We start from the raw sequence: 14,383 nt of genomic DNA on the forward strand, positions 1-14,383 counted from the left end.
AAATAGAGAAAATGACCAAGAAGTGATGCTCACATAATAACTAAGAGTTTTCTAGAATTGAAGAGATTTAGTCCTCAGATTGAAAGTATAACTTGAGTATTGAGCTGAATATATAAATAAATTCATATCTGCATATTTTATTGTAAAATTGAAGATCCCTGATTTTTAAAAGTTAGCAGAGAGAAAAGCTATATTACCTACACAGGTATGAAAATTAGATAGCTAGCAGACTTCTGTTTGGTCACATTAGATGCTAGAAGACAATGGAGTAATACACCAAAGTGCTGAGCAAAAATAACTCTTAAATTACCATTCTATACCCAGCTAAAATTATCATTCAGTACTTTCATGGGGTAGTAAGAGTTTACTACCAACTTTTTCTTGCTGGAAAAAAAATCTTTTAAAGATGTACTTCACCATGAAAATGTGAGTGCAGAGGGAAAGAGTGATATGCAAGATACAGAATTATTTTGGCAATTAGCTTTGAATGTTATAATAACAATACGTTTCATGGAACTTAAATCCTAGACAATAATGACAAAGAAGCTGTGAGGATGTTCGGTGGCAATTAAAGCATATTTAGGACAAATATTGTGATATTGAGTAACTTAGGGATTTTTATAGTTGTATATATTATGATAAAAATTAAGGGTAAACCATTAACAGAAACATAATCTATAGCTTCCAAACATATAGAGAAAAATGATTATAGAAAACTATCAGTGCCATAGAAGGCAAGAGAGAACAGATCTTACAAAATAAGATGGTAGAAATAAGCCCCAATACATCAATGATCAAAATAAATATAAAAGGGGATATAATATTAAACTTAAAAATCTAATCATATTCTGCTTACCAAAAAAAAGTACATCTGGAGATTGTGCTGTTAGCTTTACCAATGGTGTGAAATTTTCAGTCAGAATCTGCTGTTAGCAACAAATGGCTTTATTTTCTTTTCCTCATTATTACAAATATATTTGCGTGAGAGAAAAAAAAATCGCCTTGTAATTTCACAAATTTTGTCATCAATCAGAGTTCACAGAAGCTTCAAATATCCCATCAGTTAATTCCCCCAGCACTTGAAATTTTCATTGTGCTAAAGCTGATTGAAATTCTGAGCTGCCTTTACAGCAATTCCAGACCTCAAGCTTCTGAGGATTTTTTTAAAGTTATACTAAGTATGTGACGCTTAAATTCATAGGCTAAATTTCCTTTTGGATTACTTTTCAAAGACTGAAAATGCTTATGTCAGGAAATATTTTCTCTTTCCATCTCCCGGCTTCCCTGTTTGTCAACTCTTCTATTCTGACCTCTAAGATGGGGTTCACATTTTAATTACAGTTATGTGTATGGCAGTCTCCATCTGCCATAGCCAGTCAGCGTGCAGGCTTGCAGAGAGAGAAAGAGAGAATGTAATACAGGACTTCTTTCTGACAAGCTAGATATCTTGCTGGTTTCCCTTTACAATTAGACTCTCTAAATAATAATCTGTTGCAGTGACTGACCCTGTAAATTATCAAATATTAGAAATCTTCATTTTTTGGAAGTGTATCACTTTAAGCATTAGCAATCTATTTCTTTTCAATTAAATTTCTTTATTCTTCACATATGCGTTTGTGCTTATGGACAGAAGGACTTAAAATTTATGAAAGTTGTAAAAATCTGCTGTTTACGCTCTTATTCCCATTTAACTACAGATGAAAATTGGTTGTTCAGGATGAATTATCCTTAATGGAATATTCTTCCCTCCCATCCCTGTGGGGCCCCTCCCCCAACTGTACTCTCCCTAATAATATTTCTAAACTTTCTAGTTTGCTGTGACTACAGTTATCCACAGATTAAACATAGATTTTTTTTTTTCTGGTTGGTAATGTGCATAAGAAATGATCTGATTGGATCTTTAGGAATGATTTTATTTGCAGGCTGTAATAATGATCAAAAGCCCAAACTGATTTTTATCTTTTTGTCCTATTAAGGTACAAGGATCTCATTTTTTAAAATTTATGGACATTAGCATCAGAAGTATTTATACATAGTTTTGAAACTGAAAATACAGCTTTTTTTTTTAACCTTTCACATAACTGTAGGGACAGTTACCTCTGCAGATCCATCTAGGGCACTTTTCAGATTCATACATGTAAATGAGAAAACTCATTTGTTGCTGCTGATACATCCTTGCTGTGACTATAGCTGAAATCACTGCAGTCTGAATAACTAAAGAGAAGCTATTCCATAACACAGTGAATCTCAGAATTTATTTTTTCAACTGATACTTCCAGCTCTGGATTCTGTGACATTTGCCCAAAGGGAAACACCGGTCCCTTGGATTACACTGTGCATCCATTGTCTGAACTGTCACAGCAATAGCGCGTAAAGCTGTTTGTGTAGCGTGCTAACTCTATCAGGGTCAGTTCCAGTCTGTGGCCGCTAAAAATGAAAACCATGCCCCAGCCGGGACAAGAGCAGGGTCAACAGCTGGCAAAGGATATGGCAATCATTTATATAAATATGCTTTCTCAAGCCCACAAAAACAAAAAACCCCAACCCAACAGCTGGGAAGGGTTGGAAGTAGCCCCAAGGCTGGTTAGTCCCCTTCCAGATGGGGAGGTTAGACTGGGGCTAGCCAGACTGCTCCACATAGACTTCCGATTCGCATTAGAAATGAAAAGAGGAGAGGAAAGGGAAAAGGAAGAAAGGCTACAAGCATGACTGCTCTGTTTTTCACCTAACTTAATCAAATAAGTGAAGACTTTCCGAGACGGAAGGCTTGCATTTATCGGTATTCACGCTCCGTTTTCTGTTTATCATAGTGTCTAATACACTTCTTAACTGCTTAAACAGAAAGCATATATGCTCTAAAGCATAGTTTATATATAATGTCATGGTTATTTGTAGACAGATTGAAGAACCGATCTCAGATTTATGTCCTGTTTACATCTTCCAAACACTTATGTAGAACATTCAGTGCTAGAGAAGATAATAATTGTGGTGTTGGCTCACTCCCAGAACTTTATCCAAGGGATGGGGTTCATTTTTGTAATTTGATTTACTTTATAATACATCGTTATTGCACATCTAATATATCCTACACAATAACGAATACCATTTTCCTGAGTTCATCTTAAGGTTGCATACCATGAGACAAAGTATTATTTTTATAACCTGTTGATGCTACAAGAGGCAAAGGTGGAGCGTATATGACTTTCGAACTCTTCCAGAGGGACATAGTGAAATAAAAGACACCACAGTGATGATGAAAAATTTGTCCTCGTTATCTAGAAATGGGCAGCTTCCTCCTGATAATGGAAAGTTCTGCTGAAGCCAAATTGAATGGCAAGCAGCACTTTCCTCCTCTCCAGCCTTATGTTTGCTTAAGAGAAAGCTTACATAATGAATACATTTTTTAGGTGTAGGATGAACTCATGATATTGGAATCCATAAAGAGACATAAATTAGGGTCTTTTGCCAAAATTGAGGCATCGTCTTAGAGAATGTGCTGGTCCGACACAGAAGTTAAATAATGTATTTTTCTTCTTGTAATGATCGGCCTAAAATAAACATTTTAGCTTTACTCATAGAATGTCATAACTAGAAGGAACTTCAGTGATCATCTCAGATACCTCCTCTCATCTTACTGCCAGAGTAGTAGAGATCTCAAGGGTAGAATGTGAGACTGGAGGGTGATGTGGACCCCTCATCAGCTATGCATTTCCCAGCTGCAGTTATACAGAGGACCCTGTTCTGAGGAAGAATAGTGCTAAGCCAGGCTGGACAAAGGCCTGCAGAAGACCTGAATTATCAGCTCTATCTGTTGATCCCAGATTTACCCACATCTGCTGTGTAATTGTCCTTACTTCTTACTTTACTACAGCCTTATAGTGTCAAAGCAAGTGTCACTGACGCATCAACATTTTATTAGATATTTTGACGGTTTCTAGATTGTTTTAGTCCTATTTCCTTGGAGAACTAATAAGGTGAGTGAGTTAGGTGTGTTAGGCGTGTGTTAGGAGTCTGTCTTCTCTGTCTGGGTAGTTCTAGCTTTTAAGCATTTTGAGGGCAAGAAAACTAGGTCTTATTCACGTTTGTATCCACTGAGTCTTGCACGTATGAAAGTACCCAGTAGATGTTTGCTGCTGTGAAATTAAAGTGTAGGAAATGCTGATTTCCAAATCATTCAGTCATTTAAATGTTTTCTCCTATAATATCTGCATCCATGTTATGCTAAATTTTTGGGGGGAGGATAGGCACTATTTATTACCTTAATTTATATAGTAGATCAATTAGTTATGTTTTGCAGGAGAGAGAGTATGGAAAATTTGTTTTTGACAAGTTATCATTGCTGTTCCTGCCACCTTCAGTTCCATTAACCTGGCCCTTTTTTAGTTCCTGTGCACTTACTTTTGGTTAATCTTCTATTTGATTTTAATATACTGTTCAATTTGTCTCGAACATTTTCTTAGCATTTATCTACAAGCATTAAGTACAAAAGCAAGACAGGCTTAGAGGTTGCTCAGAATTCAAGAACTAGTGGCTTAATTTCCTGAGTCTGAGAGTCTAAATGTTTCCTTAGATTGATGCAGATTAGTTTAACCTAATTGGAGGTTTGAAAGGTGCATGTTTCTAAAGCTTTTAAGATAATGATGCTTAGAAATCACTGATTCTTCCCTGATGACTAATGTCTTTAATAGATGTTTACAAGCTCCAAAGACTTTTAATATATTCTACCATACTCTGATTACTAGTAATATACAACTGAAACAAACATTTTCTATATCTTGTAATTCTTAGTGAATAAAAGTATTTGGTGGAGGCTATCCTTCCTGAATTTAGTTAATGCAGCTCTGCATCTTATTTTTATGTTTCTTAAAACTTTCCCAATCTCTAATACATTGCAGCCTTGCTGGGATATGTAAGAAAGATATTTCTTCCTTCCATTTTCTTTCCCTCTTTTAGCCATTTGTATACCATGTACAACCACATAATACATGTGTTTATATCTATTCTATTGTATAGAATATATGTGCAACCTGCCGGCCTTACTCTTTCCTCTCCAAGCTGCCTGTGGAGAAGCTACCAGCCCTTCTCTACCAAACATTAGAAAAACAGAGGGAGGAAACCAGCGTGTGGTGTTACATGAATGACAATATATTGACTGAACTTTCCTCTCTTAGTTTAAAGGTGAATACTAGCTATCACAACCAAATTTAGGATGCGATTAATACCAGTTTAGGTGTGTATGTGATTCAGTGTGGTTATCTAATCATATATACTTTTCCTTGTAATTTGTGGTCTGACTGTGCCTTATCAAAGGTTTAGGACAATGACGAACAAGTCAAAAGAAGGACTTTCAGGGTGAACAAATGTTGATTTTTAAACAGCATACACAGAAGGTGAAGCTCCTTTCTCAAACAGTGACTGGTTGATTTTGAATGGATCCCTATGATCTTTGTAAAGTGTATTCATGCCTGTAATCTTGTCCTAAGCATTAGATTCTATCTCTATCACTTTTCAAAAAGCCCCGTAAAGTTAGTTGCCCAAAAGGACCTGAAAACATCTCTCTAGACTTCCACCTTACTTCAGGGCCCTAGGGTCATAACCTCTTAACCTTACAGGTTAGAGGTCTCTTGCTTTTTGATCTTTCTTGGTTCCTTAGTTTTTGCCTACTTCCTCCACAACATTCAAGCCTTGTTATATAAGGAAATTGGAAACACCAATTTTGGATGAGATAAGAGTTACCCTCTCTTCCAGAATAATGCAAAAAGATGATTTTAAATAGAAACATGCTTGGGAAAAAACTTAACAAAACTAACTACAGCATCCTGTCTAAGCCAGTTTGAATTGGCCCCTTCATTTCTTGTCCTCCAAAACAACAACAAAAAACCAGCAACAACAACTTAGAATTTACTGTTGACTTAGTAGGTAAAATTTTTATTTAGGTCACAACACAACTTGCTTGAGACATCAGAGAGATTCAGAAAGGTTTGAGTGACTAAGAAGTAGATTAATAAAATTGGTTGGTTAACTTAATATTCTTGCCCTACTGGTCAGTATGCTGTTTGATAATAGTAATAACTAACATCAATATGGTACTTACTGTTGACAGAGCATTATCACATTTATTATTTTATAGCCATATCAATTTAGTGAGAGAGAGAGATTATCTTCATTTCACAGTAAAGGAACTTGAGCTTCAGAAAAGGTCCTTGACCTGCCCAAAGCCAGATAGAAAATAAATGGCAAAGCTGGTATGGAATGTTAGCCTCCTGGATCCTCATCCTTTGCAGCCAACCAAACGTTCCTATTGGAGAGGCTTTAGGAGTGGAGCAAATTTCTTTTGATTCTCACCTAGGGTGGTGGTAAGATATCTTCAGTTGTTTGGCTGCCCAGCTGGCTCTCTCATTTTGTTAATATGTTTTTATTTACTATTATATTATCTTGCTTTTGTTCCAACCAATATTTGGGTTTTGTTTCTTTGCCACACCCATGGTGCCAGGTACGATTGGACTGAATTTTTAATTCTCCAAATGAAGAAACTTCTTTGAGCCTAATAACCAAGTACTGAAACTACAAATAGAATTGGAAAATGCACTTTTTTGATGGGATACCTCTCTCCACCCCTGCCTGAGCCCAGTAATATCCCCATTAGAAAGGAAAGGAGGGCTTCCCTGGTGGTGCAGTGGTTGAGAGTCCGCCTGCCGATGCAGGGGACACGGGTTTGTGCCCCGGTCTGGGAAGATCCCACGTGCCGCCGTGCGGCTGGGCCCGTGAGTCATGGCCGCTGAGCCTGCGCATCCGGAGCCTGTGCTCTGCAACGAGAGGCCACAACAGTGAGAGGCTCACGTACCACAAAAAAAAAAAGAAAGAAAGGAAAGGAATGGAAAGGTTAGGAGAGGGGAGGGAGGGAGGGAGGGAGGGAGGAAGGGAGGAAGGAAGGAAGGAAGGAAGGAAGGAAGGAAGGAAGGAAGGGAGGAAGGAACCCTCACAAAGGATTTTGAGGCCAAGTTAGAAGCTCTGAGACATTTTTAGCAGGACAGATGTTTGTCTTTGATCCTTAGGAAGTATTGTTCACCCATCCACCAGACGGAGCAAAAGAGGACAAATAGTAAACTTATAGGTCATTATTCAGTTGTCTTTCAGTCCCATTAAAATTATGAGATCTTGGGGCTTCCCTGGTGGCTCAGTGGTTGAGAGGCCGCCTGCCGATGCAGGGGACACGGATTCGTCCTCCAGTCCGGGAAGATCCCACATGCCGTGGAGCGTCTGGGCCCGTGAGCCATGGCCGCTGAGCCTGCGCGTCCGGAGCCTGTGCTCCGCAACAGGAGAGGCCACAACAGTGAGAGGCCCGCGTACCACAAAAAAAAAACAATGAGATCTTGCTTTTAAAAAACATTAAGATATATTGTAACTCAAACCTAAAATCAAACAATGACAGCAATATTTCTTCTCAAATGCAGACTACCTAACATTGGCAAATATCTACTAGTAGCAAAATCAGAACCAGGAGGCCTGTGAATAATAATCATACCTCCAAACTGTGTTAATCACCTACTGGTCTGTCTCACAATAGCCCTGAAGTGTGTGTGTGTATTCTGAATTTATTTTTGTTTTATCTGGCTTGCCAGCTGAATAGGGGGCAAAGAATGTAATGTGGAAACTATCCATTGCCACTGTGAACGGATCCAAGAGGAATTCCTCAAGCTGAGAACATGAGCTGTGAGCAACATGTTTAAATCGCTAAATATCCAAAGTTTGAGTCAAGTCCATTTATTTTGGGGGGTACACTCTCTTCTTTGAGGCTTAAAGGAGTCCCTTTGACTTAGAGTATAACAGATGTGGTGCTGGAGGAGGTGAGGGACTGAAAGCCTAAAGAGTTTGCCCAGGTTGTGGTGGATGGTGAGAGAGAATGGTGCAGCTCCACGTACATGACGTACAGTCCATGTGCAATCCAAAAAAAGCCAGGGACTTTTAAAGGCTTTCTGTATACTCCGAAGAAATGAGGGGAGAGGTAGGGGAGAGGTAGGAGAGTGGTAGGGGAAAGGAAGCTCACATTTTTGAGTACTTTTTATGTGTTGGATGCCATTCCAGAAGTGTCACATTTAGTTCTATTAACACTCTTAGTAGGTAGTGATTTTTACCACCATTTTGCAGAGGAGGAAACATGATACGTGAAATGACTTGCCCAGTCCAACAGAGCTATTAAGTTTGAGGGTCAGGATTTGATCCCAGATCTGGCTCCGAAACCCATACTTTTCTCAGTTGCCTTGAAATATTATTCAAAGCATTCACTAGAACTCTCAACAGCGAGTTTACTTTCCTTCTGATTTTCCTTGTTTTTCTGCCCTAGGCTATCTGGGCTAATCACTCCATTAGTTAGAATAAGAATACATCGGGCCCCAAATCTTGTTTGATCTCTGGATGGGCCAAATGAATTTTTTATAAAGCAAAGCTGAGGATTTTATAGCATCACCATTGGGCTGCTGTTGTGACAAAAGTGTGAGAGATGAGCTGAGAGTGTGTCTGACTCAATGGCAACCCAGAAAAGCAACTCAAAAGCACATGTCCTGTTGCTCTCACAGGGTCTGACTATTTAAAAGGAGGAAAAGAGGGCTTCCCTGGTGGTGCAAGTGGTTGAGAGTCCGCCTGCCGATGCAGGGGATGCGGGTTTGTGCCCTGGTCCGCAAAGATCCCACATGCCGCGGAGCGGCTGGGCCCATGAGCCATGGCCGCTGAGCCCGTGCATCCAGAGCCTGTGCTCTGCAACGGGAGAGGCCACAACAGTGAGAGGCCCGCGTACCGCAAAAAAAAAAAAAAAAAAAAAAAAAAAAAGGAGTAAAAGTAATGCATCAGAAGTAGAAATAAACAGCCTGAATAACTTATACCAAGTCGGTAGCTTTTCAACAGTAAAGCTGACTCTTTTGTATCTGTCTTGTTTCAATTTAGGTAATCAAGATACTGAATTTTCTCTGAACAGGTTTATATTTATAGTATCAGCATCATGACGAAGGTGGTCTTAGCCCTCTGTTGTGAATTAGGGCTCATATTAAATTATGTATAATTGCTGGAGAAGTTTTCTAATGCCTGTGCTTATTACCTCTCGTTTCAAAAAAAATTTTTTTGGTGCCTGCTAAATCTAAAAGGGAACAGTTTTCTTACAATATCAAGACTTCTTTTTTTTTGAGTTATTTTTTTTTTTTTTGAGTTATTTTTTAAATGTAAGCACCTTTCTCTGTCCATCTTTGGTCTCTGCTGGTTGTGATCAGGGGTACATGCTTTTGTCTGTTCCACCTTCTTTTCATTCAGTATTCGAAAAATAAACATTTTCATCTATCATCACACTTTTCACTTTAAGAATTTTTAAAAACCATTAATAACTATCCTTCAATCATTCCATAGTTTAAGTGCATAGTAACAGTTTCTGCGTGGGCAGATTGAGTTTGGTGTAGAGAAAGAATAGGCAGTCTTTAAAGAGTCATTTTTAGAGAGTAGAGATTAATGAAGAGAACTAAATGTCAGTCCAGCCAGGAAGAACTTTCTGCCCTGAGTAGTTGAGAAGAGTCCTGCAGAGTGTATTTTCCTTTCTCTCTCTCCCTTCATTACTATTTTTATTTTATTTTTGTCTTCCTGACTTCTGGGGGACAATGGGGCACAAAAAAGACAGTTTATGAAGAACTTAACAATTTCCACATTGTCATCTGTGTAAAATCAGGGAAAGAATAATTAACAGATGTACCACAGAATAGTTAGGGAGAATAGTGATCAAAAGGGCTTGAAAAGATATTTCGAAATACATGGAAACTTCCAGCTACATATTTTGCTTTCTGTTCATCTTTGTAAACTTTTTTTTTTCCAGGTTGAGTGTGATTCTTTTTTTCCAGCTGGAACTTTCAGCTTTGTCCCTAGGACCAAAGGCTCCATCAGTATCACTCCGTTTTCAATGTACTAGTATCCTCACCTTGGCAGTCAGTAGGGGATAGTCAGCCCTGCCCTTGGCCCTGAGCTAATTAATCGCAGAGCCCTCCAAGCTCTGAAGTGACAGAGGGGAAAGGGCAGAGAATGGAACCAAGAGATCATTTAAAATGGGGTTCAAGTTGTGAAGGATGCCGGCCCCCTTCTTTCACAGCTGGGGTTTTGGCTGCGTGTCCCTTGGCTTGTTCAGCATGGTGACCCTGGCTGCCTGTGATTTACTAACTGTTTTACAAACATTTCCTCACTCTGGGAGGTTTGATATACTCTTCATCCTCCTCAGCTCACCAGAGTCACTCAGGGTCTGAGCCAAACCTGCCTTTGTTTACAACTTTTCCGGAAATTTTCACAGGGGCGGAGGGGTGGGGGTGGGGGAAGCCCCTCCCTCCTCTTCCAGTGTTTTATTTTTAAGTCAACACTTTCCCCAAGTTTATTTGGCTAAACCAAGTTCTCCTACAAGGTATTGCTCTATATTCAAATGGGAATTGCTGCATTTCTATAAATAGAATGAAGGTCATGTGAACGAGTTCAGAAAAATCTGAATATCACATTTTACTGGACCTTTACATTTAGTTAACTATTTTTTGAAAATAATATTCCATGTTTGGATTTGTCTTTTTTTCCCACATTCATATTGGACTGACCATTATGTGAAACACTGAATTTGGGAAACATTGAGTGGAATCTTTTTTAAACTAAAATACCCATGTTAAAAATAACAAAAATTGTTGTTGCTTCGTCACTGTAACTTTCTTTAAAACAGAGTTTATAGCCCTTACATTAAGTATTTCTGGAATACGATTACCTTTGAAAACACAGTACCAGGGCTTTTTTCTTTAAATCTGATTCCCATTGTATTATTCAATCTTTGCGTTGGCTGAGAATGGAAAAATGTCTTGGAACTTATTAAACATCAAGAATAGTTGGAAGAAAAATTAAAGAGTAATAGGATAAAAAATTAGGAAGTCCAATTCCATCTGAAATCAAAGGCTAACTTCTGATTCACACTAAGAAGAAATTAAGTAAGTAGCAATTTCTGACAAATATGCAATGGGTTACTCCTACTCTGCTCATTTTTCCAGTCCACTGTTAAAATTGAGAGAATTTTAAGACTCTCTTGTTATAAAAAAAGTGACTTTCTTTGGAACTTACCTGTCTGGGAAATACAAGAAGTATTATTTTTCTCTTTTCTACCTGTCAAAAAAAAAAAGGTTGAAAGTGAAAGAAAAAAAACCAAACATCTATCATTTCTTTCCTCCTTTTCGGTCTTCTAGAGCCAGAACAGACAGTATATCCTAAGAGGGATACAGGCAGGGACCGTTTCCTGATAAAATGTGTTTTAGGAAGGAAAATTTGTTTTATTTCAACAAATCCAGCTGGACTTCCTGGTGGGCCTCCCACCTTGTCAACATCAATAGCATTTATCTGTTGACCAACAGAAGACCACCAGAATGAGGTATTTCCATTTCTGCGTATTTCTAAGTCTACAGGAAAGATAGCTGTTAAGAGAGCTAGTATGGAGGAAATGGCAAACAAACACCGTAGGTGATCCTGTGTGACATTCAGGAACTGTTGCAGACTTCCAATGCTCAAGACAGTCTCCTCAGCCATAATGTCATTGACCTTGACATGCTCAGAACAAATTGGGCTTTGTGATTGCTACCACATGCTGTCGTGCTTTCTTACACCACCATTGGTCTAAAGGGAAGTGGGCAGGAAAGAGAGCTGCTCATCAGAGAATGTGCTTCTTTTATGTTCTCTAGACCCTTGTTCAGCTGCTTTTCCCACTCTGGTTAGTCTGAAAATGGCTAATTTAAAGTGGCCTAAGCAACTTCCCTGGTGGCGCAGTGGTTAAGAATACGCCTGCCAATGCAGGGGACACGGGTTCGAGCTCTGGCCCGTGAAGATTCCACATGCTACAGAGCAACTAAGCCCATGTGCCACAACTGCTGAGCCTGCACTCTAGAGCCTGTGAGCCACAACTACTGAACCCACGTGCCGCAACCACTGAAGCCCGTGCGCCTAGAGCCCGTGCTCCACGACAAGAGAAGCCACCGCAATGAGAAGCCCGCGCACCGCAAGGAAGTGTAGCCCCCCCTCGCTGCGAGAAAGCCTGCGCACAGCAACGAAGACCCAATGCAGCCAAAAATAAATAATTAATAAATAAATTTATTAATTAATAAATAAATAAAGTGGCCTAAGCTTTGTAGGACCTGTGGAGTGTACCTAGTTTTACCCGAGTACTTAACAGACGAGTAGTCTTGGTATTCTTAGGGTGTGAACTGTGGCAGGAGCAGAGTTTCAGGCAGACACAATCAGAAGGACAGCTTTTTTTATCAATTAGGAAGATAATTTTTGCCCCAAAGGCCTTTATGCTATTTGTGTCCATCAGATCAGTAGAATCTGAGCTTTTAAAGGAAAAACAATGATATCTCTTCCCACCTAAAGGGCGAGATGAGCATATTCCTGAATTATACTTCTCTTTTACTTCTGTAGGTTTCTCATGTATCTGGGTAACATAGGTTTTAGCCTAAGTTTTAGAGGACTGTTTCTAGCACTCTAGTTATAGGCACTTGATAAATGTTGCTGAATGAGTGAGTCTTGCACAATTCAGGATGTGTCGGGTAAGTCATAATCTAGGCAAAAGCCTTACCTAGTACCATCAAATCATCACCTTTGAAACAGGACCTTAAAATCAAATCACACCTTTGATTTTTAGCTTAAGACCGATCCATTAGCTTTTGCAGTGCCGTATGCCTTGACACATACACTGGAGTGACTGTCTGTCGGAATAGCTGGGATGCTCGTGGCACCCTGGGGCATTTTTTGGGCATCGCATGCACAGCCTTCCCCATATTCTGAATCAGAGCTGTCTGGATGATTCTTGAGCTCTGGGAACAACTTATTTTTACAAAAAGTAGGCATATTTTATCTTCCTTTGTGTGTGTATGTATATCTGTACATATAGATCTATACATTATACTAGTTCTTTTGTGGCACTACGAATAACTATAATATTAACTAAAACTACTTTTTAATGTTAGAAAGTCATGAGGTGGTTTTTCCCTATGAATGTAGCAGGTTTTACTTTGGCTCTATCTAGTTCTTTTCTTTTTTTTTTTAATATTTATTTATTTGGCTTCGCCGGGTCTTAGTTGCGCCAGGCGGGATCTAGTTCCCTGACCAGGGATGGAACCCGGGTCTGCTGCATTGGGAGCGTGGAGCCTTAGCCACTGGACCACCAGGGAAGTCCCTATCTAGTTCTTTTTTTAACTTGAAGAATTCAATGTAGATCCAAAATAATTTTGTTTTGAAAGAACAGGGGTATTAGGGGAACAACTGACATGAAAGCTACAAAGGAGTATGTTTTTCAAGTATCTTTTTATATGAAGACACAATATTAATATTTGTTCTTAGACCTTTTTCAAGTTTTCTGCATATAAACTCTTGCAGTATGCCAAAGATAGCAGAGATGTTTCTTCTTATTTTTTAATTATTTTATTTTATTAAAAAATTTTTAACAGAAGAGTAGTCGATTTACAATGTTGTGTTAGTTTCAGATGTACAACAGAGTGATTCAGTAATGTGTGTGTGTGTATTCTTTTACAGATTCTCTTCCATTATAGGTTATTAAAAGATATTGAGTATAGTTCCCTGTGCTATATCATAGGTCCTTGTTGTTTATGTATTTTATACATAGTAGTATGTATCTGTTAATCCCAAACTCCTAATTTATCCCTTCCCACCCCACTTTCCCCTTTGATAACCATAAGTTTGTTTTCTATGTCTGTGAGTCTGTTTCTGTTTTGTAAATAAGTTCATTTTTTAACATTCCACATATGATATCATGTGATATTTGTCTGACTTTCTACACTTAGTATGATAATCTCTGAGTCCATACATGTTGGTGCAAATGGCATTATTTCATTCTTTTTTATGGCTGAATAGTATTCCATTGTATATGTTTACCACATCTTCCTTATCTATTCATCTGTCAGTGGAGCAGGGATGTTTCTTAACCTTTTATCTGTACATGCGTAAAAGCATAGAAATTCAATTTTCTTCCCTGTTCTCATACTGCTGTATCTACTGCTCTCCAGCCTGTGTTTTTCCTCTCACCAACTTATGTGGTAGATACCGTCTCCCTGTCAGTATATATTGTACTTATAGATCTACCTTATTCTTTTTACTGTCTGTATATTAATAATAATGGATAATATTTCTAGAGGCAGCTGTGTATTAATTCATTTAATCTTCACTATAACTTTAGGATACAAGTATTGATAGATGAGGAAATTGAGTTTTAAAAAGGTTATAGATGTGCCCAAGGTTACAGAGACAGCAAAAGCCAAGGCTGGATTCAAACCAAGATATTCTGGCTCATTGGCCTGTGTTCCTGTTCACTGGGCTCTTTCCAATA

At 38.6% G+C, this 14,383-nt stretch overlaps 1 protein-coding gene across 3 annotated transcripts in view; it reads left to right on the top strand.

Annotated features, from left to right (window-relative positions):
• The window catches only part of BCAS3 (BCAS3 microtubule associated cell migration factor), a 572,392-nt gene that overhangs the window by 403,562 nt on the left and 154,447 nt on the right, over positions 1-14,383 (top strand). The gene's annotated exons all lie outside the window — the stretch shown is intronic.

The sequence above is a fragment of the Delphinus delphis genome, chromosome 19, assembly GCF_949987515.2.
Source record: "Delphinus delphis chromosome 19, mDelDel1.2, whole genome shotgun sequence".
In the NCBI taxonomy this organism is placed as follows: domain Eukaryota; kingdom Metazoa; phylum Chordata; class Mammalia; order Artiodactyla; family Delphinidae; genus Delphinus; species Delphinus delphis.